The sequence below is a fragment of the Armigeres subalbatus genome, chromosome 2 (genome assembly GCF_024139115.2).
Source record: "Armigeres subalbatus isolate Guangzhou_Male chromosome 2, GZ_Asu_2, whole genome shotgun sequence".
Lineage (NCBI taxonomy): Eukaryota > Metazoa > Arthropoda > Insecta > Diptera > Culicidae > Armigeres > Armigeres subalbatus.
In genome coordinates, this window is record NC_085140.1 from 321,744,868 (window position 1) to 321,772,706 (window position 27,839).

At 40.7% G+C, this 27,839-nt stretch overlaps 1 protein-coding gene across 7 annotated transcripts in view; it reads right to left on the reverse strand.

Annotated features, from left to right (window-relative positions):
- Positions 1-21,599, reverse strand: part of LOC134212674 (uncharacterized protein DDB_G0283357) — a 119,873-nt gene extending 98,274 nt beyond the window's left edge. For 6 of the 7 annotated variants that reach the window (XM_062690727.1, XM_062690726.1, XM_062690724.1 and 3 more), the window contains exon 1: positions 21,446-21,599. The gene's annotated coding sequence lies outside the window, so the exon portion shown is untranslated. Of the gene's footprint in view, positions 1-8,009; positions 8,204-21,445 lie in introns of those variants that run through there. The other variant, XM_062690722.1, reaches the window with a different exon arrangement.
- Between the last annotated feature and the right edge of the window lie 6,240 nt (positions 21,600-27,839).

The following is a 27,839-nucleotide window of genomic DNA, read 5'->3' on the forward strand; positions in this document are numbered from 1 at the left end:
CGAGTTATAACACTCTTCAATACCGCATACGAGGTGCAATCTAGAATTCTGTTTAGCAAACTGAATTCGAATTCTGTTTAGCAAACTGCACTCGTTGGCGAAGTGTTTTGTCTCTTGCGAATACAAAACCGATTTTCGACTAGGACGTTAAATAACGGACCAGATGTTTATTGCGACAAATCATTTCTAAATTTTCACTACACGCAATCTGAGGAGATTTTTTTTTCATCTATTCAACAAAACGGCATTCGGCTAAATGACCGGACACTATCTAAATAATAGTTTTTTTTTAAATGGGGCGTAGAACCACTGCGTCCATTGAGTTGAACTTTTGTGGTATACCCCTGATTACTATTAACTATTCGCATCTTCTAGGTTGATCACCATTTGTCAAGTAAACAACCTAAGACGCGTGTTTTCCCAGTCCGGTATAATTGAGTTATTAAAGCCCACTACCTTTCCAGGATTTGCAGTCCAAATATCTCCTGGTTGCATAAAGCCACTATTTAGAAATTTAGATCTACCCTTGTACAATGCATCGCAACTGCAAAGCAGATGTTCCGAGGTTTCACGTTCCATGTTACAGAAAAGATATCATTCTGAACCTGGCCAATATTTTTCAAGTGATATCTGCTCGGGCAGTGTCCGGTTATTAGGCCAGTGAAGGTGCAAAGAGCTCTCTTGCTGAGCTCTAAGAGCTTTTCGGTTACTTTAACATTGGGAATTATAAATCTCTTTGATTGAGCACACTTTTCGGCAACCAACCAATTGGTCATCAACCTTTGTGCTTCCCAGGATTTTAATTCCATTTTTATGGTACAGTATGATATACTGCAGAAAGGTTCTGGGCCAATAAACTGTGTATTTGAACCTCGTTTCGCAAGCTCGTCTGCCTTTTCATTACCTCCAATGCCACAGTGCCCTGAAACCCAGTACAGATTTACGGAGTTCTCTTGGCACACCTTACGCAATGAAAGAATGCAGTCCCAGACAAGTTTTGACGTACATTTAAAGCTACTCAACGCTTTGAGTGCCGCTTGACTATCTGTGAAAATACAAATATTTGCATATCTATATTTCCTTTCTACACAGATATTAGCACATTTCATTATAGCAAAAATCTCCGCTTGGAACACCGTTGGATAGTTTCCCATTTCCACTGAGATCGCTATCCCAGGGCCGAAGATTCCTGCACCCGTTTTTGTTCCTATTTTTGAGCCATCTGTGTAGAATTTTATGGAACCGTCTCGAACAGTGGGACCTCCGACATCCCAAACCATACGTGATGGTTCATATATGTTGTAAGGAATGTCATAGTTCTCCACAGGTTTCATCCAGTCTCCATTCATATTCATCACTGGCCCATATTGAAAATTTTGTGAAATACTCAAGTGGGCCACTAAATCGCCTGACTTGAATAACTTCAATCGTTTAAATTTTTGCATATTCTTTTCCGCTTCTAACTGCACGAATTCATACAATAGTAGCAGATTAAGAATTGCATCTAAAGATTTTGAAGGGGTGCTGCGCATCGCTCCCGTTATAGCAATGGACACTAACCTTTGTAGTTTTGTCAGCTTCTTCTGTGCAGTAGCCTCTTTTGTTTTTGGCCACCAGACAAGAGCAGCATATGTCAGTTTTGGACGAATAATGGAAGTATAGATCCACTTTATCATTTTTGGTCTTAAGCCCCATTTTCTTCCAAATGTTTTAGAGCATATCCAGAAGGCACTAGTTGCCTTTCCGATTGCACACTCAATATGAGCATTCCAGTTTAGTTTAGAATCCAGAATGACTCCCAGGTATTTGACCTGTTCACTAAGCTGAATTTCTAGTCCTCCAAGCTTTAGAGCTTTTAGATCAAGTTTCCTTTTCCTAGTGAATGGTACAATTACAATTTTTGACGGATCAATGCTAAGGCCTTCCTGTATACACCACGATTGGGTAAAATTTAGAGCTCATTGCATTCTTTCAGAACTGATATTGTCGAATTTGCCCCTCACTATGATGACAATATCGTCAGCAAAGCCTACAACCTCGAAACCTTTTTCTTTCAAGCTTCCTAGAAGATCGTCTACAACAAAGGACCACATTAGTGGTGAGAGGACCCCTCCTTGAGGGCAACCTTTGGTTGCCCATACTGTAAGGCTGATGCCATACTGGGAGAGAAGAGAAGCGATTAGAAGAGTTGAGAGGGAAGCGAAGCGTCCGCGTGAAAGCTACATCAATGAGCGATATATGTAATTCGCTTATACCTGTCATAGTGGAAGCGATGAGAAGAGGCGAGAAGCGGTAGCCAAAGAGGCGAAGCAGTTCGTAGAGTGCTTTGCCGCGCGAGATCGCAAAGGATCACTTCTGTATGTTTGTTGATTTGAGTTTACCCTCGTTCGCAGTTGCGTAAAATGGCGGTGGGTGAAAAGTATTGCGGGAGAGGAAAGCAACATTGTTTATTTTGTTAATTTGGTTAATGAAAACATTAAAATATGTATGGTTTTAGCTTCATGTATATGAGTATTTCAAAGTAGCGGTACTCATTAAAATTGGGAATATTCTGGTGCAGTCCATACATTTAGAAACACTTTGAAACAAAAAACACATATTTTGCTGTTACCACAGACAAATGGATGTTGAACTTGTTATTTTAATATCGTTCCCGTGTTTAGGATTAGTTTCAAATGATAGATTTTTCACGCATCTGTATGCGCGTTTGAATCGAATGAAATTGTTGTGTTCAATCGCTTTGATATTTGATTTTACACTGGAGTCGGTTTTTACGCGGGAGATACGTACCGTGTATCTTGAAAAGCCCTTCAACTTCAACGAAAATCGGGTTTGCGCAATTTTTGCTTATGTCCGCATATTAAAACTTCGGGAACAATCCGATAGATAAGGAAAATGTTGTCCGCCGTTTTTCAAAAAGGCTAGGATAGGAATAAAACATGGCCCGAAATGTTTTACCATAGCTACGCCCTACATCTGTTTGTATGTGGTGATAATCTATCGTTCACATCATAAAATCGGTTTTCAATTGCGACATTCTATAAATCTCCCCAACACTTTTCTCTTTGTGCTAAATATGCAGAAGCAAAATATTCTACATCTAAGGAAATCCATGTTTTACAATGGTATTTGTTGCAAGATCAACACTCCGAAAAACGCTTTCAGTATGTCATAGCTCGCTTTGAACGCCGCTTCACTTCGCTTTGCTTATCACCAACCTCTTCGCTTCGCTTCTCTTCGCTCCCAGCATGTCATCAGCCTAAGAGACGAACTTCCCAGCTCTGAAGAGATTTCTCTTTTTACGAGCATGCTGTGAATCCATTTGATAATGTTCGTGTCGAAGTTTCTTTTCTTCATGGCACGATCCATTGACGAATAAGAAGCGTCATCGAAAGCTCCTTCAATGTCCAAGAAAGAACAAAGTGCTATTTCTTTTACCGAAAGCGCTTTTTCCACTTTAGATACCACTGTATGAAGTGCCGTAATTGTTGACTTACCGGACTGGTAAGCAAACTGGAACTTAGACAGTGGATGTTTAATCATGTAATTTGAGTTGATATAATCACTCAAAACCTTTTCCATAGTTTTCAACAGAACTGATGAAAGCCTAATGGGCCTGAACGATTTAGGATGCGTCTTATCTCGCTTTCCTATTTTTAGTATAAAGATAACTTTTACTTGCCTCCATAAAAATGGAATATAATTGAGTCTTAGACTTGCCTTTAAAATTTCAATTAACGGTGGAATCAGCACTGCTTTGCCGTTTTGAAGCATTGCTGGAATTATTCCGTCCGGTCCTGCAGATTTATAAGGCTCAAAAGATCTCACTGCATTCTCTACCCTGGCTTTTGTAAAGATATCTTCAGCCAAGGCTTGTTGTTGGGTCTACACGCATAATCGATCCAGGAAAATGGGTTTCCATAATCAACTTTAATGTTTCACCAGAAGTTTGTGTGGAAAATCCATCCACTTTTATCAGATACCCTAGTTCATTAGTATGATCTTTTGCAAGTGCCCTCTGAAGTCTCGCGACTTCTTGAGTATTGCTAATATTTTTTCACTTTTGAACCCAAGATCTGTTGGATTTTCTAATTTGTTATTGTACTCAATAAGTGCACTCCTATACGGAGTCCAATTCGAGGTTCTTTTTGCTTTTTAAAAAAGTTTACGAGAAGTCTTCCGCAGTTTTTCCAATTTTGAGTTCCACCACGGAACGTCTTTGTTAAAGGACGACTGTTTAGTAGGACAACTATTGTAGAAAGCATTTAAAATCTTATCATTTACCTTTTGGGAAAAACATTCCAGTTCTTGAACTAAATCAATTTTTCCACTCTTTGTAAATGGGTCTGAATTTAAATGTTGCTTATATTGTTCCCAGTTCGTTTTTCTAGCGTTTCTAAATGAAGTTGATGATCGTTTTCCCCAACTCCATTCAAACACAATATGTCTATGATCTGACAATGATGTTTCCTTGGAGACATGCCAGTTTGCAATTCTTTCATAAATCGCACCGTTGCACAGTGTCAGATCTAAGACCTCTTGTCTAATTGCATTAGAAAATGTTGGATCATTTCCCCTATTGCAAATATCAATATTATTGGATGAGAGATATTCTAGTAAGCATTCACCTCTACTGTTTATACACGGTATGATGCGCATTAGCATCACAGCCAATGATGAATGACTTGTTATTATCTCTACAGTAATGGACAAAATATTCGACCTCAGGAGGAGGGGCCTCAGGATCAAATAATAGATGAATACATCCCAAATAAAACGAGCTAATCGGATAGGCATAAGTGCCAAAAACGCGATTTTACCTATAAACGAGGCGAGATTGGAATCTTGAACTTTAGATAACATTGCTCATTTTCAATACGAAACAATAAGAGACTCGCGTCGAGCTGTGCTCAGAGCTCAAAACTAATTTGACTATGTGAGCTGTAATATGAAGTGCTGTTAAGTCGAAGAACGCAATGGGGACCCTGGATGAATCGAACTCGCTGTACAGTGTTACAGTGTACAGGGCAAATGGGACTTTTATTATGCAGGTCACTTTATGTATCAAACATTAAATCTCAATAAAATTAATTCGAAACCCCTCTACGATGATTATATTTCGAAGCCACCATAACAGTTACACAGAATCCAGTTTTCCGCGAGCGGTAATGGCCGCCAGCTTGCCTGCGGGTTAGTCTCTGATTTGACGTTTCTGGAGGTCAACTGCACCCACCATTCGAGCATTTTGATCAATGTGGTATATAAGAAGGCTTGAATTCACCGAATCAGCACCTTCTTATATGCAACATTGGTCAAAATGCTCAGAGCGGTGGGTGCAGTTGACCTCCAGAAACGTCAAATCAGAGACTGACCCGCAGGCAAGCTGGCGGCCATTACCGCTAGCGGAAAACTGGATATGTTTCAGTACAACATATATTGCCCACAGATGTTTAGATCAAATTATAAAACATCGACTCAAGGCGCTTCAAATATGATCAGCAGATGAAATTCTTCGGAAAGCTTTCAAATTTGAACTTATTCAACTTATTAGTAATGATAAGTTGATAATTCTACAATAAACATTTTCGCAACGGCATCGTTGTAAAAACAACGTCATGACCCTGAATAATTTTACCCCAACAACGCTGTGAATCAGGATGATTCATCCAGAGTTCCATTTCCTCCTCAAGCATTTACTCCACCAATGCCTAGCAACAACCGAAACGAAACGGCACAGCTCCGCTTGGTAACCCTTTCTAATAGTTCATTGCAACGTTCCTGACTCACCGAGAATTTTGCAGTTCGGTATCAGTTTCAGCGTCATAAATTCCTCATCCAACAACGGCATCATATCGCGGAACGCTGTCTGCAACGAAGCTTTTAGCCATTATTGTGCAATCGATATTATCGAACATTTTCAAATATGTGCACAATATTTCCATATGAATTCCGAAAAAAAAATATCAGCAATCCTCAGTCGCCCACCATACAATCAGCTTCGGTCCACTATGTAGAAAATGTGTTTTACGCTCGTATATATGTGCGCCGAGCAGTTACTACGCCGACAGACAGTTGACTTGGTTATGGCATCATCAGCTGGCTGGCCGCCGTCGCCGCCACCATAAGTCGATGGGAAATAATTTTCAGCGACGGGCGCTGCTTCTTAGGTGACTTGGGTTCGTTTTCCTATACGGTTGCCCGTTTCTCTTTTCCATCTCACGTTTTGGCTTATTTGGCCATTGTTGAGATTGCTCTAACGTCCGACCCAACCAGCGTCGATAAGAACGATGAAAATCTAGCTTGATGTTTGGAAGGCTTTCAAGAAGTAAACATTTGTTGGATCCGTATTCAAGATTGAAAGCTTATGACAATCATGTAGGGGAACGGTTCGTCACTTCATCTCATAGCTCCTATTTCCATCCCATCAAAAACAAAGAAATGGAAACAAATTTGGTTTGTTTATTATTTTTTCGATTTTTTTCAGCAGTGAGCATGCATGTTGACAAAAAGAAGCGACGAATTTGGTGCCGTATTTCTTTGTTTAGCGATGAGATGGATATATGTACAGTGAGATTGATATCGGAACAGTTCCCCTATCTTTCAATGATGATTTTGCATCTAAATATGAACAATTCTGAACTAAATATTGATCAATTCTCTAAGTGAAAAAAAAAATTCAGTCATAACTATGGCTCATAGCTTCGTAACTATTATTCATAAAGTACTGCGCAATATTCATCTATTTTTAAGAAACGGGAACGACTTCCTGGGATCGCCTCAATGTCTACCAAACAAGTTTTAACACTTGATATGAGTTAAATGAGAAAAAACATTAAATCTTGTTAAATTTATGGTGTATTTTGAGAACAAGCAGAATCGCTAGGTTCATAAATTATCTGTGAATTTATATAACTAAGCTAGCTAGAAAAAAAGTCTTAAAAATATTCAAAAATTTCAAAAGTTTTACTGAAATGATCGAGATATCTAAAGACCAAGTGTAGATCTCAAGGAGCAGTGATTGAAAAAAAAACAATAAATCATCAATTAAAAGATTTGAAAAAAAAAACTTACAAATTGTTAATCAACGACCTCTTATGTTTGTACACCATAACGGAACAAGTACATTTTCCCAGCATGCACAAAAGGCCGAAAAAGTATATCAGGTGGAACAATCTCAACTGTCTACAGAGGGAAGAGTCTCGATTTTTGATAGGCCTAAAACAAGTTTCAATTATCAATTTCTTGGGTAAACTATAACTTTAGGTAACTCAGTTTCTAGTGTTGTTGATGACAATAATAACAGACATTCGTGTACCGCAACTAAAAATATCCCAAACAGTTGTACTGATAACAGCAATCACTACTCGATTTCCGAACTTTGGTCACCTCCAATTGTTGGGCGAGCAATTACTTCACCATTCACCGTTGTTTTCGCCTTCGCCGTCGTCTTCATCGCCGTAACACCTCCACTGGTTAAGACTGGTTTACCGTGGATTTCAGTTTTCAGTGTCGTTGTAATCTCTTCGCATGAATGAAGAAAAAATATCTCCTTCTTGAACTCGAAAAACCACTTCAACGATATACGTAGGCATATCTTTGTTCGCAGCGGAAAACGCTACGGATTCTCTCTCAGGCTATGATTAGACATCATTAACCGAGATTGGCCAGGCCAGGATTTCTTTTGCTCGCCATGTAACGCGCACACGTATCTAATCTCTCTTTGAAGGGCCCAATTATCGCCCATCGACCTGTGTCGACTTGGTTCGGTTCAATGTTAACCAACGTTCGTGGAAAGTTTCCTGAGAATCACCTTTTCTTCCCAACCAATTTACTGAGTGCACAACACTTCAACCGGATTGCGAATTACTCTACCCCAGCCGTACCCGGGGCAATCTGCACCGTTTGTTTTCTTCGTCTTCCCAGGCGGAAAAGAAGGTCATGCCCCGTCATAACACACTTTGCCAAACACTCTGAAATTTTCCTCCGAAACGGAAACCAACTTTTATTACCTTATTCGCCAAGAGCAAGAAAAAAAGTCGCCACTCTACGTTCCGTTGCAAGCTCTGATGTAAGCACTCGGGCACAACTAAGAAACGAGAAACCGACAACACACTGCAAAAATTGAGAAAATTTCCTCTTGGATTCGAAAACCACACCGCACAGAATAGGCGAAAACGCGAAAAACGATACACAACTCGAAAGCGCTCGAAGATGACTGAAAAGTTTTTTTTTCTTTCTTCAGTCGCGAATCAATTCCACGAACGAACGAACGAATGAACGGTGATGCGACGGACTGATTGTATACATTGAAGTTTGGATCCACGGTTGTACACAATTACAGCCACTCACTACCGCCACCGATCGCGGCCGTATTGCTGCTGATATTATTCGCCCCTTGTCAACCAACACACTGTTAAGCAGCCAACCAGTGTTGCTGTTTTCACTGGTTTATTGAGCAAACAGCACTGGTGTATGTGCATTCGACATTCATAATAAAGAAACTGCCCGCAGAAGGAACAACAATCGCCATTGTGTGGGTGTTGTCGCGACGATGGGCAAAAAGTGGCACGTATGCAATGCGCATTACAAGCGCATACACCCAAATACTATTGAATCAATGTATGCAGGAACTCGGGGAAGGAGCTAGAGACGGGACGAACATGGGCAATCCGATGATATATTATACGGTCTGAAAGCACGTAACGTACGGCGCGGGGTGCAGCACGGAGATTCAGATCCCAGTCCAGAGGACGGTAATAATCAGTTTTCGTTCGACAGAGAAAGAACGTAAACAAAGACAATACCATATCGAAGTTGTGGTAGGAGTGGTCGTTTAGGATGTCAGTTCGGTTTTTATTGTAAGAAAACGGGAATTCTTGTCAGGATTCGATTACTAAATAATTACAGTGGCAAATACTGTTCGTAATCAACTGCAGTATTCTATGTTTTTATGATATTGGCTATAAATGATCGAATACTTTTTGTATGCTTGCGCTCCTCATTATCAGTTCACTCAGAGCTGTCCATTATTTTTATTGAATGTGTATCGGTGGATACTGAAAAAACGCTAGGGAACTAGATAAATTTTCAAAAATGTGCTTATTATGGTGCTCATGGATGATTGTATATCAATGCCCAGAATACCAATCCCCAGAATCAGTTCCCCAGAATGGTATTTCCCAGAATTCCATTTCCCAGAACGACCAATTCTCCGGAATGATATTCCCCAGAATGCACTATTTTCCCGAAAAGAAATCCCCAGAATGACCCATTCCCCAGAAAAAAAAACCCCGAATGACCCATTCCCCAGAAACCAAAAACCCAGAATGACCCGTTCCCCAGAAAAAGGTATCAGTCTAAGAAACTATGTTATTCGCTGTCATTTCTATAAATTAAAAATACTAGATACTATATTTCTATGCAAAAATACTTTTATTGAAGTACGCATTTGCCCGGAATAAGGCAAAACGAGCACTCCGTAGCCGTGCGGTAAGACGCGCGGCTACAAAGCAAGACCATGCTGAGGGTGGCTGGGTTCGATTCCCGGTGCCGGTCAAGAAGAAGGAGAAGAGGAAAAGAATGTTATACAGGTCCTTAGAAGCGATGCGCATGATTTAAGATTTAGATATGTTCAAACCGGATATCCTAAATCCTCAAGTCATTCTGAAGTTCAATCCAATTTTCGCTCAAGTCAACAAGCCAACTGTGCTTGGTATAACGCATGTTGCAATCCATTGTGTACATTGTTGACGATTTATATCTGTCCAAATCGAAGGTTCTCATTGAGTAAAATGTGAAAATCGACTGTTCTAAATATTTTAATTCACTCAAGAACAGGGTTTGCAGAAATCGCTCTAAATAGATAACGAACAACGATAAAATAGAAGCAAAAACCTCTTTGAAACATAATAAACCATGAAAACAAATCTATCGTACATATATTCAAGTTGAAAAAAAAAAAACTGATTCAAATAAAACGCTTTGTCCTAGCTCATTTAATGTTGATGGCCTTTGTTTCCGCACAGCTGTGTAAAACAAGTTGAATTGCATCATCACAACCACCGCCGCCCCCCCCCCCGCAATTGGGGCTTTTTAAAAGAAATTTATCAAGTGGTATAGCCCCCGAATCAGTTCATTACCGTAAAAGCTTCCGAAAAACGTCTCTCATGGTCAGGGAATCAATTTTTCTTGGATGCGCTTCCGAAACAAGCAACAAAAGATAATCATCGACAAAGCTTTTTGCCGTAGATAATAATGACAAAGATCTGAAAATTTTTGTCAGCAATAAAAAAGTAGACTATTTTGTTGCTAACTTTTCATCCCGTTGATTTGTATTACCTCTACAGCAAATTTCGATTTCATGCTATCATAGTTTCTGCTTTTATGAATATATTCGAGAATATAATTCTGATTACAAAATTTGCATCGTATTCTCGGAAATATCAGAGTATGCAAGGCAAATGATCCTTGTCATACCTATTGTGTTTAGGTTCTGATAAAGGTTTGTCGCGAAGTGCGTTTGTCAGTAACAAACTCTGTTAACGACAAAGGGTATATTGTTAGGCGTTGCTCGAAAATTGATTCCCTGCTCACGTTATGCTGCCTATCGAGAGTATATACAGACATTATAAGTGAGCGATTCATTCTCTTTTGGATTCAAATCCTGTTCAGATGAATTGATCTACAAAGTTAACTCGGTACAAAACCGATAGCAACCCATCATATTCAGGCTACTATCGGCCATGCTTACGATTTACAATCTATGTTCGTCCAAATATGATGTTTTGAGCTCTCAGATTATCGTATGAGAACATATCTAAATTTTTGTTCATATGCATGGTCTTCAGGGACCTAAATGGACATAATAACTTGCTATCGGTTCTGTACCTAGCGTTATTGGCATGGTGTTCTTGACCATGCTGAGGATCGCATTGCGGGTTCGATTCCCGGTACCGGTCTAGACAATTTTCGAATTGGAAATTGTCTCGACTTCCCTAGGCATAAATGGCATCATAGTGTTAGCCTCCCTCATGACATACGAATGCAGAAATGGTTACTTGACTTAGAAACCTCGAGGTTAATAACTGTTGAAGTGCTTAATGAACACTAAGCTGCGAGGCGGCAATGTCGCAGTGGGGAATGTAATGCCAATGAAGAGAGAGAAGAGGGACGTCGTATTCGGTATTGCTGAAGAATTCGAAAACTATTCTCCTGGAGCTTCTTAGGCTCCATACCTAGAAAAACTCACATAGATATTTCCGGAAAAATGGGTGGGTTAGAAATCATTGGCGTAGATAAGGGGAGACTAGGGGATCCAAGCCCTCCCTAGAAAAAAAAAATAGCCCCCCTAGGATTTGAAAAGTTAGTTAGCAATGATATCAATTTTCAACATATAATATACCCGAGCAAAGTCTGAAAACATAATGAGAGCATATAGAAAACATATTTAGATATTGATATCAAATCGAAATCATAATTTGTTTTCAAATATGAATCATCATGACTGATTACATATTTTGATCTCATTTTGCTGTTGATTTCTAAATTATATGATCTGACATCAAACTGTGTACTTATTTTGTTATCGGAACCAATATCAAAATTAGTTTTCGATTTGCTCTCATCGATAGCAGGAATAGTTTTCGATTTGATGTCACAGTAGGATTTTTGAGCTATAGAATATGATCTTTTAACCGTTAAAAAGACCAAAAAGATATCAACCTGAGTTATCAAAATTAGGCGATTTCACAACAGCAAAATAACTATCGATTTGCTCTCAAGCTTTGCTCGGGTAATGAATTACCGAAATAGTTTGAAGACAAAAGAGTTATCTCCCAAATTCACCCTATCTATATACATAAAAATGAGTTTCTGTCTGTCTGAACCTTATAGACTCGGAAACTTAAATTGGAAATTTATATGCAAAGGTTTTTGGGGCCGGGGAAGGTTCTTAAGATGATTCGAGACCCCTCCCCGCTTTGGAAAGGGGGGCTCTCATACAAACGTAACACATATTTCTTCATAACTCGAGAATTGATCAAGCAAATGGAATGTTTCTGTGGTGGTTCGAAACCCCTTCCCCTTCTGGAAAGGGGGGCTCCTATACAAATGAAACAAAAATTTCTGCATAACTCGAAAACTAATCAGAGAATAAATCAATTTTAGGCGAAACGAAGTTCGTCGGGTCTGCTAGTACCGTGACCTGCCCTAATTCCGCATCGCCTAATACCGTGGTTTTCATTAGAAAAAATCAGAACCTGGCTATCATGGACATCACATTATTTGGTTTATTTGTTTGAACATTTCACCAAATAATACGATGTCCATGATAGCCAGAATATGATTTTTGATGAAAACCACGGTATTAGGCGATGCGCGGAATTAGGGCAGGTCACGGTACTTAATAAAATGAGCGCGTTTCTCATTTCTGAAAAAGATTCCCATCAACATCCGAGTAGGATTCTCGTCAGAATACGAGAGCAATTCCCATCAGAACCCGAAAAGAATTCTCACTTGAATCTCTAAAGGATTCCTTTCGGAATCATAGAAGTATTCTAATCGGAATCCATAAAAAATCGCACTGGATTCTTTTCGGTATCGTTGAGGGATACCCTTGAGAATCTGTGGGGGATAACCCTCATAATTCATGGAGGATTTGCTTCAGAATCTCTCGTTGATTTGCCACGGAATTTCTTTGGAATCGTTCAAAGATTTGTTTTGGAATTGTTTGGATATTTTCTTCGGAATTTCTTGACGATTTGTTTCAAAATCCTCCAACGATTTGCTTCGTAATCCTTTGAAGATTTAATTCGAAGCTTCTCGACGTTTTGCCTCTGATCCCTCAATGATTTGCTTTAGGAGCCCTAGACGATCGGAGTCCCTCAGACGATTAGCTTAAGAAACCCTCGATGAATTGGTTCGGAATCATTCGACGATCCGTTTTGGAATACATTGACGATTTGCTTCGGAATTTCTCGAAGATTTAGTTTGGAGTCTTTCGGTGATTCACTTCGGAATCCCTCGATGAATTTCTTCGGAATCATTCGATGATTTGCTTCGAAATCATTCGATAATTAATCCCTTGAGGATTAATTCGGGGAGTCGCTCGACAATTTGCTTCGGGATCCTTCGACATATTGCTTTGGAATCCTTCAGCGAAATGCTTCTTCATCCCTGGAACATTGCTCACGAAATACCTGGAACATTCATATTGGAATTCCTGGAGGATTTCCGACGGAATCCCTGGAACATTCCCGTTCAAATTCTTGGAATATTCCCGTCGGAATCCCTGGTGGATTCCCTTCATGATCCCAGGAGGTTCTCTTCGATATGCTAAGAGGATTTCCGTCGGAATCTCCCTGGAACATTCCAGTCGGAATCACTGAAGGATTCTTATAGGAATCCATAGAGGATTCCCGTCGGAACGGTGTTAAAATTAATCTGTAGATTGAAAAAAACATTTTAATCAAGTTAAAAAAAACAAATTCCCGTCGGAATCCTTGGAGGAATGTTGCATTATTTTTTTTTAATTTGAGATAGAATATTTATGAAATATGCAAAAATATCCACTGCCTACCGGTGGGAACCTGACGCTAGTCGATCGCTACTACGCTTAGACGCAATAGCCATACAATATCAATTTGAGTCGTTGTAGCAATCATCGGCTGGAAAACAAACACACTTCGATACTTTGGGCTACAACAGAAAGCACGTGCTTGTGAAAAGAGAATATGAATGAGTGTTATTGATCTGCAATTGCATCAGGTGGTTGGACCGTATTTGTCACATTACCACTGATAACTTGATGAAGTGGTAAAATGTTCGAGAATTTTTGAAATGAGGCTCACTTTAGCAAAAATAGATTAAGGGGCTATTAGCCCCACCCCCCACCCCGCTAGGCATCGGAACTAGTTACGCCTATGTTAGAAATTCTATGTGAGATTCGAAAGGAGTTTAGTCGGAATTTCTGGAGAGTTCTCGAAGTAATTTATGAAGAGTTCTTGGAGGAATTTCTGGACGACCACCAGGAAAGAATTTTAGGAGAAATTCCTTGAGCAAAAACTGAAGGAAATTCTAGTGGAATATCCGTTAAAAATCTAAATAATCCATTTCCTGGAGGAATTCAAGATAATATTTCGTAAAAGCTCTTATGCAATATCTTAAATCAAGAGAAATTTTTAAAGCGTTTTTGGAGAAATTGAAAACTTATGAATGAATTCCTGGAAAAACTCCCAATTCTTAAAGAAGCTTCCTGGAAAAATGTTAATGGAAAATTTGTAGGAATTTCGTAAAGAATTCTGAGAGGAACTTCCGAAGAAATTTCAGGAGGAACTTCCGAATAAAGTATTAGAGGAAATTCCGGACGAAATCCTTGAGGAACTTCCAGACGAAATCCTGGAAGACCTTCCGGACAAATTCCTGGAGGACCTTCCGGACGAAATTCTGGAGGAACTTCCACACGAAATCCTAAGGAACCTTCGAACGAAATCTTGGAGAAACTTCCGGACAAAATCCTTGTGCAACTTCCGGACGAAAATCCTGGGAACACTTGACGAATTCCTGGAGGAACTTTCGAACGAAAACTCTGTAGGAACTTCTGGACGAAATTCTGGAGGAACATTTGGACGACATCCTGGAGGAACTTCTGGACGAAATCCTTGAGGAACTTTAGGACTTCATCATGGAGGAACTTCCGGACGAAATCCTGGAGGAACTTCCGGAAGAATGCCTGGAGATACTTCCGAAGAAATGTCAAACGGAATATCTTAATGAACTTCGTGGAAAAAAAATCCTAAGGAATTCGTTGAGGTACTTCTGAAGAAATTCCGGATAATTTTTGACGCTTGAAATTAGCCCACGCCGCCACGTCGCCGCCGCTGGATGAAAATGGTTTGTTTTTGATTTTGTATTGAACCCAATTGACTGAGTAGGCCAACTGGGCTGAGCTCTAGACTGATTTAAAAAAATTAGAATATCCGATTTGGACATATCCAAAATGTAAACTATGTGCATAGCCTTTAAGGGTATATATCATGGGTTACAGCGGGTTTGAAACCGATCCCAGTTGACTGGAAAGATTTATTGGTTTATTTTCCACAATAATTTGGAGAACTTCGAACATTCAGTTTGGGCCTATATGGACACCATGGATTGCTATTTATTTTGTACCGAGCCCAATTGACTTGGTAGATCAATTTGTCTGAACTCCAGAACGATTTGGAGAACTTAGAACATCCTTTTTGGAAATATCCAGTCCTTAAGTCATGCACATAGGCTGTAAGGGCATGTATGGACTCCATGACTTGCTATTGGCTTTGTATTGAGGTCAGTTGACTTGGTGATTCGAACTCCAGGATGATTTGGAGAGCTTAGAACATCTGGTGTGAAAATATCTAGATCGTGAATTGTGCGCATGACCTCAAAGACCCTGTATGGTCACCATGGGTTGCTATTGGTTTCGCGTAGTTGACCTGGTGGACCAAGGCTCTGTAATCCAGAATAGTTTGGAAAACCTAGAACATCTGTAGAACACCATGATTCGTCATCTGTGAAATAGTATCGGGTGAATTTGGCTGAGAAATATCTGAGATATTGCTAAGTCAAATCCGGGTCAATAGGGCCTGAACATCGGGAGTTTTTTTTAGTCCTAGGAACGTCGTACAAATTAGGTCGACGTTCAGGAGCATGATTTTCCACGAAATAGAAAAAGTCAAGAAGTTTCAGATCTTTACATTGTTGCGTTAGAAAGTTACTACAATTTAAAAGTACGATTCGAGTCATATTGACCCGAACACGTTAGGAAGGTTAGTTAACAGCGGAATTATTGGTAATTTTCGAGCAAAAGCTTTCGCAGCGATCCTCATTGACATCATTTCTCAACAAATCTTTGAGACTTTGATTGTTTCTTCAACATGATTTCTTCGATAACTTCGAAGCACAATGACCAAATGACGGCATTCCCTGTCCAATAATCAAAACATTATTTTGCATCAATACATCAGCAACGCGAAAAGGTCCTATACCTAAGGGCAGCCGTCAATCAGTTTTGCATTCATTTCAAAATCACTATATTGCAATACCGTCGTCGGGGGTGACAATGGGTCTGGGGGGTGAGAATGGGTATGCGCCCTGCCCGACAGTCTGGAGGTCGGATAATAAAATCGTTCAAAAAGGTCTCCTATAATTTAGTTTTCTTGCTTTCAGATACATTAATTCTATTCTAAAAGCTTTCCATGTAATTGAAACAGTGACATGTAGTCACGACAGGCTCGCCTGATCAAACGCATAACCAGAGTGTAAAATAATCGAAAAATTTTGGTAAAGTCCATTTTTCTTCATTTGTCAGTTCACTTCCGACACATTCATAGTCGGCTCTGGATTGTCAATATTCAGTTGAATATTAGTCATTGAATATTTATGCACATTTTACAAATTGATAAATTATCTGAAATCTGAACACGTTTCAAATGAGTAAAGTGATTTATCACACAGGACTGAATCCGATTTTCATCTGCGAGGCTCTTTCACAGGTTAACATCAACATAAACAATGCTAATTACGTTTATTTCTGCACATAGTAAACACACTCAGTGACAGTCGAATGAATGAGTTTATGGAGTAGTCGTCTGTCTAAGTCATTGTATGTTTTGAATATTCATGCGATGTTTGTCAAAATTCGGACCGAAGTTGCTTCATGAAGATGAATATTTTAAGCTCTGCGCATAACTTCTTTCTTCACGCCATTAGTACTGGAAGATCCAGTCAGATTCACCTGATAAACCACGTAAGAGTTGTGATTGCAAGCGACGTGAAATTCAACGAAGAAGGCTTCCCCAATGAAGATCAGTTAGAAGAAGAACTGTTCTTCTGTTACAGCAAGTCCCCTTGGTAATTCCAACATTTTCATTCCTATTCAAACCGTTAATCCTAACACACGTTTATAATAAAGAGCTGTTCCAAGTTACCGAAGTTCAGTCTTTTCTTGACTGCAAAGTTCTACGGACGTCAATAGGTTATGGGCGACAGCAAGAAAGAAGTGGCCGTTCACGGAATCATGCTTAGACACCAACATGTCTCATGCTTAGACCGTTCGTACAATGTTCATTCCATTCTGCTCAAATACAAACCCTTGAGGTGTTGAGTATTTATTCAGAAACCCATTAAGGTATGTAATAGGAGACCTTCTCAGGTCAACGGCAAACACTAGAGCGCAACCATGTATGGTTTAAGAACCTCCATGTGATGAACTGAATGAATTGGAAGCAGAAATTCAACCAGAGGCGCTCCCATCGCATCAAAAAAGTGACGACTGTTTAGAGTCAACCACTAGGCGTAACGATCGTGGACGCAGGCTCCCAGATAAGTTACTATATTTTCTAACCGGATTCAGAACGACATCAGCTGTTGGAATCTTTGATTCTTTAGATACATCATCATATCTTACAAGAAGATACAAGAACGATGATGACCGGGACCACTGGCTGCAGGCTGTGCGTGAGGAAGTACAATCGATGGAAAGTGATCATGTATGGCGTTTCACCGTCCAACGGATATCAAACCCTCTACAACCAAAGTAGGTGTTTTGCATTAAGGACAATGCTGATGGAAAAGCAGTGCGATATAAAGCTAGGCTGGTCGTGAATGACTAATATAATAGTGCACCAGACTATGATGCACTATTATGTAGAGACGGCGTTCCTGAATGCTAGAAGATAAAAAAGCTACACTGAAAATAATCCAAACGCTCGATCCAAGATTTCTTGCACTTGAATATCAAAGTAGGTCCACAATTTGATTCAAAATGTATATCTTTTCAGATTAAACTTTTTCACCCTTTGAATTCAAGAGCTATTACACTTGAGAACTCAATTTCCAGTCACTCTCGGATATCAAGTGCGTTGATTATTTAATTAAAGTGGAAAGCACTTGGTTTTGCCCTACTGGTCAGTAACCGTGACTTCGAAGTGTAAAACACTTTCGATTCGATAGCTTTGTTTTTCACAGCGAAGTGTATTCTGAGGCTACACTGTTCAAGTAAAATCCATACAATTTGAAGTGCTTAACACTTTATCAAACAATGTTATGCTTTGGAAAAAATATTGAGCTTGTGTTTCGACAGTTGGTATATTATGAAGGGCGTCCCATGGTCTCACAAAAAAAAAAGATGTTTCTATCAGGAAGTAAGTAAAATTTATAAAATTCAATTCAGAAAAATGAATAATATTTCTTAACATGTATTGCTATTATTTTTATTTTCAGGATTCGAATACTACCTAAAAGGAGATGTTTTTCTCTATCGTTAACCCATCAGACAGCAGAGCTTGTGTTTAAGGTAGATACAGCTTACTTAAAAGAAATAGGCAACCGTCATATACATTGTACGCATTTTCTATTTCTTTATAGCATCCGGAGGAATTATCAACCGAAACATAAGAAATGTTAGAGAACAACAGGTAGGTGGTATTATGATACCAGTTGAAAATCAAATTTTGAACTCGCGAAAAACAATTGTATTGGCAACTAGGGTAAAACGTCCTATCGTTGTGGTATGCCCTAATGTTGCGGTAGTGTTAAAGTAGTCCATTCTGGATATAATACCATTGCAAACAAATGTGGGTACGCTAAAACTCTTCGAATTAACGACTAGAACAGCTTTTGTTTGACAAAATTCCGTTCAAAACGATGAAAAATCAACATTTTTCGTTAAAAATTTGAATCCTTTGAGCCTATTATTGCGGTAGTGCTAAGGTCCTATTGTTGCGGTATCGCTCTCCATAAGAATTACATGCAATACCGCAACAATAGGACTGACCTTCAAAAAATATCGCAACGATAGGCAACTGCGTCCTATTATTGCGGTAGTTTGTTTTTATTGTGATAAAAACAAAACAACATAATTTCAGCACAATTGACGTAATATTTACGAAACTATAGTTAACGAGCATCCTATTCAACTACTACAATGTAAAAATCGACCAACAGGTAATTTTTGAAAAAAAAATGTAATCAATTTTGTTTTGACACGGTGCTTAACCCCTCCATAATAGGTCGTTTTACCCTAGTTCACATTTTTCGCAACCAGATACGCTGATAAAGATTGCGACTAATAGGAGAAAAATCGTTGGAATTCAAAAATCCGGTTGTAAGTTGCACAAATAATATGTAAAAATATGATAGACAAATTTTTTAAAAATATTGGTAAACAAATATTAAATGGAATTATAATACTCGGTTTATATTAACAAAATTGAATTGAAATTGAAATATTGGAAACATGGCAATCGAACAGTAACAACATTCACTTTCAAAGCTTTTTCTGTTGCAATACAAAAATAATACTTTTTGATTTCAATACAATACCATTTTGAATACAATGCAAAGAACATTTTTTCTCAAGTATAAAACACTTCTGCCGAAAGTGTTTTGCTGTTCAAAGTAATATGTGACATGATGAGTTACTGAAAGTGTTTCGCACTCGAGTTTCACATGTTTGACTAGTAGGGCAAATCGAAGTGTAAAACACTTTATAGTAACGTGTATATTTTTTGAGTGTATGGCCATTCATGTTGGTGTAAAGACGGATGCGGATACAGATTGCCAGCTTCAGAAGTCTTTGTACGGTCTCAAGCAATCTCCCAAATGCTGGAAAGAGAAGCTCAATCAGCTGTTGATGAAGCTCGGATTCAAGAAGTCACATCATGACTTACGGGAGTACGAATGAAGATGTTGGAAGAAGTGAAGACGAAACTGTTACAATTAGCTGATATTTGTAAAGATTAATGTTTTAATGGAAATTCCTTGTTTATTATTGTTTGATTACAAAATTTCAAGTCGTACGGAGTGTTTTCAACACCAATATTCGTTTAAATACCGTTAGCTGATAGATATATTTGAAAGATTTTGTCCAAGGACTAACTTGATAAAAGATTTTTTTTCATTGTGAGACAAACAAATCAATGGGAAAAACGTCCAAAATGCTGAGCGCCACTGCTCTACAGCATACCGACGAATGTGTAATTTTATCATTTTTACAAGGTGTTTGATTAATTGACCTTAGATGTTAGGCTTTTTGCTTTTTGCGTGTAATACATTGAAGAACGCCAGTGGAAAAATATTGAAAAAATGTTAAATTTGCAAAACATTTAAGGGAAACGTTTATCAACTTTCTTCGAAGGATTTCTCGAATCCTCACAGATTGTTATTAATTATAGAATTATTAATTTCAAGTTTTCCTATATCGGAAATTTGCGTGAATACGTATCCTGTCTGACAAGCACAATATATGTATATACATTCCGCACAGGGAATCGAAATTGTTTCCCACCGGAGAATATCCTAGCAGACCGGACGAAAATCGGATTCGATTGGCAATCCCACGCCTTTGCTCGTAAGGCTAACTGAAAACCAAAACAGTCAATCCATGAAAACCTTTAGGTTTTCCCCCGTGCAAACCATAATTCCTTTACGTAAACCAAGTCAGGTGTTGAATATAAACACCAGCATTTCGAGGATGGCAACACCGTCGCCAGCAAGTTTTGATTACATCGACCGACCGACCGACCGGAGCAGGTTGGCTGTGGTTGTGCAATGAATCCCTTGTTGTTTCTACACCTCAGTAGCTTCGTATGCGGGTATACTTTGTAGTAAAGAGGACCAGCTAAACATAAACGCAAAGCAAACATGAAAGTCTGCACTACCACAAATCCACAAGGAACAAAATCGAAACTTTTCAAATAGCGAAACGAACCTTTTTTCAACCATCAACCTAAATTTCCTGGATTGATCTGTTTTGAAAATACAAATCGAAGAAATCTAATTGTTTGTTTATGACAATATTGAAATTATCATTCATTCAAACCTGCTATTTTAGGATTTCAAAAAATTTGTTCGTCGTTTTTAGTGGTTAAATAAGAATTTGTCTACTTACGTATCTCCTTTTTGATAAAAATATTTACTTGAAAAAATAATTCATATCAAGAATTGGGATTTATATCCGGGTGATTTTAAACGTTTGATTGTAATTATTTCCGCATCACCCTTTTGGAACCAGACATGCACTGGACATTCCACTTTTCTTTCTTGATGTCTTGTCATCCAAAAGATATTGAATTCCTGCTAGCACTGTTGAATGGCTGACTGACTAGGCTGTAGCTGGCTGCTGCTGCTGCTTCATCGGACGGATAGAAACTCTTGCTGCTGCTGCTGGTGCTCCCTCCCCCCAGCTGTACCACTCCAACAGCCTCATCTAAACCCAACGAACCGAGCGATGGGAAGCAGCTGAAGAAAAAAAGAAATCACCCCCTTTTTTCGCCAAAGGGTCAGCACCACCGATCAGCGAAATTCAGAAATCAATTTTACCACTTCCCCAATCACTGTTCACCCGGGAATTTCACTTCACCCCAATGCCGCACACTCCCAGGATCACTTTGAACACTTTTTTAATTACCTGATACGCAAAATTGCAAGCGAAATCAAAGATTTCCAGCCAGGAAAATTGAACCAACTTCGAATCGAATCGCAAGGAAAAAATACAGTGAAGAGCGACGATCGTCGGTGCAGCGAGCGGGACAGCTCCATGCGAGGTTCCCACGAGAGCGAGCGAGAGGCAGCGACATTTTGGGCTACGTAGCGGAAGCAAAAATCAACGCCCAACGCACAAAATGGCGGCGACTGCGGGAACGATTTTCTCTGACAGCGCTGTCAAAAGTGGGCCACAATCAGCAGCTGTTGCGGTAGCGTTAGCGTTTCAGCGTTTCATACCGTTTCACCGCAAGAGAAAATAAAGTTACTTTAGGGTCTGTTCAAATATTACGTAACTCAATAGTGGGTGTTACGCGTAACAAATTAATTGCATATATTTTTTCCTCTATAAGGCTATCTGACGTTTAATCATCTTTCTCTTGCACGCGCACGGGAAGGATAGGATTTGTTTTCATACGGAAACGCTTCGGAAGCGTTTCCGTATGAAAACAAACCCTATCCCGTCCGTGCGCGTGCAAGAGAAAGATGATAAACGTCAGATAGCCTTATAGAGGAAAAAAAAAATAAAAATGTTGAAAAATGTTTATTTTCTTTAAAATAGAATAAAACATACAATGCATTATTATTTATTATAACGCGTGTTTAAACCAACCAAAAACGCACAGTGTTTCTAACCCAGGAATTCGTGATCGAAAATGTTTTGGCCTTAAAAAGTTGATTTTAGAGGTGTCTTCGGAGAAATGTTAGGCTCCATATTTTGGAAAAAAAAAACAAGTTAGATGTAAATTCTCTTTCTTCCAATTGTGAAGATACAACATTGGGTGTCTTTGAGAAAGTTGTAGAAAAAGGTGCTACGAAAAATTTTGCTATATAAACTTTGGTTCTATCTGCTATAGAAGTCGATATAAAGGCTATCTAGCCTAATCATCTAATCATATTCTCTTCGGAAGCGTTTCCGTATGAAAACAAATCTTATCCCGTCTGTGCGCGTGCAAGAGAAAGAAGATAAACGTCAGATAGCTTTTTTTTTCATTCTTTTTTTAGGTGTTTTTTTAATTCTAGATTAAGTTCAACACCGACGTCAAAAGATATTTTAGTTACTAGATAAAGATTGTCGCTTCGGTTCCCTTTGTTCTGCTGTCCGGAACATGTTGGGTACCAAGCTGTCAAATCGTATGGATTTTCCTTCTTTGACATTTAGCTCCCCTATCCTCGCCAGCAAAAGATGTTCCGGACAGCGACGACAGCGACAATCTTTATCTAGTAACTAAAATATCTTTTCCGACGTCAGATAGCCTTATGGGTCGTTATTTATTAACGACCACCAAAAATCGGGTTTTTAACGATATTTTCGCCAATATATTTTTGAGATTTTTTAAATGTTCTACCAAGTTCTCCGTCGCGATAAAAAACATGAACCTTCCGAAGACAGATTCTTTTTATTTTCAATATTGACGAAGTTAGTGACGATTTTTGGTTCAAAAATAAGCATTTTGTCATTACCTGTAACATAGAGGCAAACTGGCTCGAACTGGCAAACAAACCAATCCAAATCCAATCAAAATCCAATCCAAATCGAATCCAAGTCCAATCCAAATCCAAATCAAATCCAAATCTAATCCAAATCCAATCCAAATCCAAATCCAATCCAAATCAAATCCAAATTAAATCCAAATCCAACCCAAATACAATCCAAATCCAATCCAAAAACAATCCAAAACTAATCCAAATCCAATCCAAATTCAATCCACATCCAATCCAAATCCAATTCAAATTTAATCCAAATCCAATCCAAATCAAATTCAAATCCAATCCAAATCCAAACCAAATCCAAATGCAATCCAAGTCCAATCTAAATCCAATCCAAATTCAATCCAAGTCCAATCCAAATCCATTCCAAATCAAATCCAAATGCAATCCAAGTCCAATCCAAATCCAATCCAAATCCAATCCAAATTCAATCCAAATCCAATCCAAATACTATCCAAATACAATCCAAATCCAATCCAAATTCAAATCCAATCCAAATTCAATCCACATACAATCCAAATCTAATCCAAATCCAAGCCAATCCAGGTCAAGCCAGATCCAGTCCAAATCAGGTTCAGATCAATCCAATCCAATCCAAATCTAATCAGGTCAGTCCAGGTCCAGTCAAGTTCAGTCCAAATCAAATCCAACCAATCCAAGATCTAGTCCAAATGCAGTCAGGTTCAGTCCAGATCCAGTCCAAATGCAGTCCAATGCAGTCAAAACCAATCCAAACCAGGTCGGTTCAGATACAGTCCAGATCCAGTCCAATCCAGTCCAAATCAAATCCAACCAGTCCAAATCTAATCCAAATCATGTCCAGGTCCAGCCCCAGATCCATTCCAGATCCAGTCCAAATCAGGTTCAGGTCCAGTCAGGTTCAGGCCAAATCCAATCCAAAGGTGCAGTCCAGATCAAATCCAAATCTAAGTTCAGGTTTGTTCCAATACAGTCCAAATTAAAACCAGATCCAGTCCAAATGCAGTCCAGGTCCAGTCCAGTCCGATCCAATCAAGATCCAGTCCAAATCAGATCCAAATCCAGTCAAGATCCAGTCAGGTCCAAACCAAATCAGATCCAGTCCAGGTCCAATCCAGTCCAAGTAAACCAATCCAAATCCGTTTCCAGATCCAGTCCTAATCCAGTCCAAACCAGTCCAGATAGATCCAATACACAATCCAGGTTCAAACCAGTCAGGTTGGATCCACATCCAATCCAAAACCAGTACAACCAATCCAAATCATATCCAGATCAGGTTCAATCCAGTCCAGGTCAGATCCAATCCAAGATCAGTCCATATCCAGTCCAAGTGCAGTCCAGGTCAGTCCAAATCAAAACCAAATCTAATTCAGATCTAGTCGATACAGTTCAGTCAGGCCAAGTCCAGATCCAGTCCAGGTGCAGTCCAGTCCAGGTCAGTCAGGAACCAAACAAGGCCCAGTCAAGATCCAGTCAGTCCAGTCCAGATCCAGATCCAGGTCAGGTCCAGTTCAGATCCAGTCCAGGTCAGTCAAGTTCAGTCCAGGTCAGTCAGATCAGTCCAGGTCAGTCCAGGTCCAGGTCAGGTCCAAGTCAGTCAAAGTCAGATCCAGGTCCAGTCAAGATCAAGTCCAGTCAGATTCAGGTCAGGTCCAGATCCAGTCAGTCCAGATCCAGTCAGATCCAGTCCATCCAGTCCAGAGCCAGTACCAGATCCAGTCCAGATCGTATCCAGATCAGGTTCAGATCAGTCCAGGTCAGATCCAGTCCAGATCAGTCCATGTCCAGTCCAGGTGCGGTCCCAGATCTAGTCCAGATCAAGCCAGATCTAGTTCAGATCTAGTCAGAGTACGGTTCCAGGTCAGGCCAGATCCAGATCCAGTCCAGTGCAGTCAGTCGATCCAGTCGAGTCAGTCGAGTCAGTCCAGATCCAGTCCAGATCCAGGTTCAGATCCAGTCCAGTCCAGTCAAAGTTCAGTCCAGTCAGTCAGTCCAGATCCAAAGGCCAGTCCAGATCCAGTCCAGTCCAGTCAGGTCAGGTCCAGATCCAGTCCAGATCCAAGTCCAGGTCAGTCAGGTCCAGTCCAGATCCAGTCAAGATCAGGTCCAGATCCAGTCAAGTCAGATCCAGTCAGGTTCGGTCCAGATCCAATCAGTCCAGATCTAGTCTAAGTCAGGCCAGATCCAGCCCCAGGTCCAGTCAGGTCCAGTCCAGATCAAGTCCAGGTCAGTCAGTTCCAGTCCGGATACAGTCCAGATCAGTCCAGATCTGGTCCAGGTTCGGTTCCAGTCCAGATCCAAAGCAGATCCAGCTCCAGATCCAGTCCAGATCAGGTTCAGGTCAGTCCAGTACAGAGTCCAGATCTAGTCCAGATCAGGTCAAGTACAGTCAGGCCCAGTCCAGGTACAGTCCAAGTCTAGTCCGGATCCAGTCCGGATCCAGTCAGGCCTGATCAGGTTCAGATCCAGTCCAGGTTCGTTTCACATCCACTCCAGATCCAGGTCAGGTTCAGTCCAGGTCCAGTTCCAAGGTCAGGTTCGGATCCAGTCCAGTCCAGTCCAGATCCAGTCCAGATCCAATCAGTCAGGTCAAGTCAGTCAAGTCCTGTCCAGATCCAGTCCAGATCCAGTCAGGCCCAGTCCAGATCCAGTCCAGGTCCAGTCCAGTCCAGATCAGTCCAGAAGTCCAGAATCCAGTCCAGATCCAGTCAGATCAGTCGAGTCTAACAAGGCCCAGTCCAGGTTCAGTCCAAGTCCAGTCAGTCCTGTCCAGATCCAGTTCAGGTCCAGTCAGATCAATCCAAGGCCAGTACAGGTCCAGTCCAGATCATGTCCAGATCAGGTTCAGGTCCAGTCCAGATCCAGTCCAGGTCCAGTCATATCGGTCAGGTGCAGTCCAGATCTAGTCCAGATCAAGACCAGATCTGGTTCAGATCTAGTCCAGGTTCAGGTCAGGCCAAACCAGGTCCAGTCCAGGTGCAGTCGGTCCAGATCCAGGTCGAGTCAGTCAGTCCAGTCGATCCAGTCCAGATCCAGATCGGTTCAGATCCAGTCCAGATCCAGTCAAGTTCAGTCCAGATCAGTCAGATCCAGGTCCAAAAGCCAGTCCAGGTCAGTCCAGGTCAGTCCAGGTCAGTCAGGTCCAAGTCCGGTCAGGTCCAGTCCAGATCCAGTCAAAATCAGGTCCAAGATCAGTCAAGTCAGATCAGTCCAGGTTCAGTCCAAGTCCAGATCGATCTGATCTAAGTCCAGGCCAGTCCAGCCCCAGATCAGTCCAAGTCAGTCCAGGTCAGTCCAGATCCAGTCCAGTTCCAGTCCGGATACAGTCCAGATCCAGTCCAAATCGGTCCAGGTTCGGTTCCAGTCCAGATCCCAGAAGCCAGGTCGGCTCAGATCCAGTCCAGATCAGGTTCAGATCCAGTCCAAATACAGTCCAGATCTAGTCCAGATCAGGTCAAATACAGTCCAAGCCCAGTCCAGATACAGTCCAGATCTAGTCCGGATCAGTCCGGATCCAGTCAAACCTAATCCAGGTTCAGTCAGTCAAATTCGTTTTCACATCCACTCCAGGTCAAGTCCAATCCAGGTTCGGTCCAATCCAGTCCAGAATCCGATCCAGTCCAGATCCAGTCAAGATCGGATCCAGATCCAGTTCAGGTCAATCCAGATCAATCCAGGTCCAGTCCAGATCAAGTCCTAATCAGTCCAAATCAGGTACCAGATCCAGTCCAAATCCAGTTCAGATCCAGTCCAAATTCAGTCCAGGTTCCAGTCCAAGTCAGTCCAGTCCACCAGTTCCAAATCGGATCCAGATCGGATCCAGATCGGATCCAATCCAGTTCAAGATCCAGTCCAGATCAACCTAATCCAATCAATCCAAACCAATCCAGTCAGATCAGTCCAAACCCAGTTCAAACGGTTCAATCCAGATCCAATCAAATTGGATCCAAGTCGGATCCAAATCCAGTTCAAATCCAGTCCAAACCCAGTCCAGGTCCAGTCCAAATCAGTCCAGGTCCAGTCCAGATCAGTCTCCAGGTCCAGTCCAGATCAAACCAGATCCAGTCCAATCAATCCAGATCCAGGTCAAGTCAGATCCAGATCAATCCAGATCCAGTCCATATCCAGTCAGGTCCAATTCAGATCGGATCCAGATCGTATCCAACCAGTTCAAATCAAGTCCAGGTCCAGTCCAAATCAGTTCTAATCAGTCAGATCAGGTACAGATCCAGTCCAAACCAATCCAGATCCAGTCCAGGTCAATCCAGTCCAGTCCAGTCCAAATCGGTCCAAACCAGTCAAATCCCAGTCCAATCCAGTCCAGATCCAGTCAGGCCCAAGTCAAACCCAGTCCAGGTCCAGTCCAGGTCAGTCCAAGGTCAGTCCAAGATCAGGTTCAGATACAGTCCAGATCCAGTTTAAATCCAATCCAGGTTCAGTCCAGTCCAAGATCCAGTCCAGATCCAGTCCAGTCAGGTCAAGATCCAGTCAGTCAGTCCAGATCCAGTCAAGATCCAGTCCAGTCCAGATCCAGTCCAAGTCAGTCAGGTCAGTCAGATCAGTCCAAGTCAGTCAGATCCAGTCCAGATCCAGTCCAGATCCAGTCCAAGGTCAGTCCAGGTCCAGTCCAGATCAGTCCAGATCCAGTCAAGATCCAGGTCAGTCCAGATCAGTTTAAATCCAGTCCAGATCCAGTCTAATCCAGTCCAGATCTGATCCAGAACCAGTCCAGATCCAGTCCAGGTCATCCAATCCGATCCAGTCCAAGTCGGAGTCCAGATCCAGCCCAGATCAGTTCAGATCCAGTCCAGATCCAGGTCCAGGCCAGATCCAGTCCAAGATCCAGTCAG